Source organism: Sinocyclocheilus grahami, unplaced genomic scaffold (assembly GCF_001515645.1).
Source record: "Sinocyclocheilus grahami isolate Dianchi unplaced genomic scaffold, SAMN03320097.WGS_v1.1 scaffold359.1, whole genome shotgun sequence".
Lineage (NCBI taxonomy): Eukaryota > Metazoa > Chordata > Actinopteri > Cypriniformes > Cyprinidae > Sinocyclocheilus > Sinocyclocheilus grahami.
Window position 1 is genome coordinate 663,569 of NW_015505538.1, and position 1,541 is coordinate 665,109.

The window sequence follows — 1,541 nt, forward strand, 5'->3', positions numbered from 1 at the left end:
TATATACACACACACAATATATTTACTGCCAGCATCTGCACTCCATCCTGAGCCAATCGCACAAACCAAACAGAAAGATCACAGCAATCGCAATTACAAACACAAACTGGTCAATTACTTCCACATGTTCACAGGTCATTTATTCTCTATGGGCGATTTCCCACCTCAGAGAAATCAACACCACACGCTTCACTGAGCACATATCCATAGAAAACTCTCTTAATCTAATCAACAGCATGAGAATCAGGACTAATTAAGTACTTGCTTGTGTCTTCTACACTTCCTGCCAATCTGACACTTCTGCTTTCTTAAACTTTACAGTGTGTGACCGGGTTTGTAATTGTTAATGGAAAAATAAAACTATTAAAAACCATTATTGTTAATGGAAATAAAGCTGGAATAAAATGCAAAACATAAATATTAGATGAACAACTGAAATGTTGCCTTGGCAATTAACTGAAATAAAACTAGAATAAGTTTTAAAGTATTAAAATGAATAAAACTACTGAAATAAAAAATAAATCGAAGCCAAATAGAAATAACAAATAACAATAACAATAACAGAAAAATTAAATAAAAAACATTTAACAAAATAAAAAATAGAATTATTTGAAATAAATATAAATATTTGTAAAAATGACTACAAATGATAAAAGCAGAAAACAAAATTTCTCAAACTTAAATTAAAACTATTGAAAACTGAAAATATAAAAATAAAAATTATTTCAAATAAATATACTTATATATAATGTAATTCAAAATATTAATAAATACTATAATAGTGTATAAATAATATTAAAATAACACTGCCAGGAAAACTCATGGCAATCTAGTGTCCATGCTGAAATAAAATCTAAATATTAAGTGAAAAAAATAAAATAATAATAATAATAACAACAATTAATTATGTAAAAAATAAAAAAAAAAGAGAATTTTGCCTTGGCAACTGACTGAATTAGAAACAAGCTGAAGTGCTAACATTACTAAAGCTAAACTGAAATAAAAATAAAGCCAAATAGAAATATTTAAAAGTTTAAAATAGTTTAAACTAAAATTTAAATTTAAATCAAAATAGCATAATATATAATTATCATATGTTATTATTACAGTATATTTATAAATACTATAATAGTATAAATAACACAACACAATTTTAAGTTAAAGAAATAGTTCTGTCATCACTTACTCTCACATCGTTCCCAACCCATTAGATTTTCTTCTGTTGAACCCAAAATTTGATGTTTTAAAGAATTTCCAAGATGCTTTTTCATTACAATGAAGACGACTCAGGCTTTTGAGGTCTAAAGATATCAGAAAAGCACCATAAGAGTTTACAGCCTTACTCCAGGATTCCTGAATCATCATTTCACATTGAAGAATGAGCATGACCTCTTGCATCCAGCTGCAAACGTGGACATCAGATTGAACATGGACTACTGATTTAAAGCGTCTTGCTGTCAGTCAGATGATAATATATACAGTACGATGGAAACATACAGTCTGACAGAACTGTCAGTTTCTGTCTGCCTCGGCTTTTACAT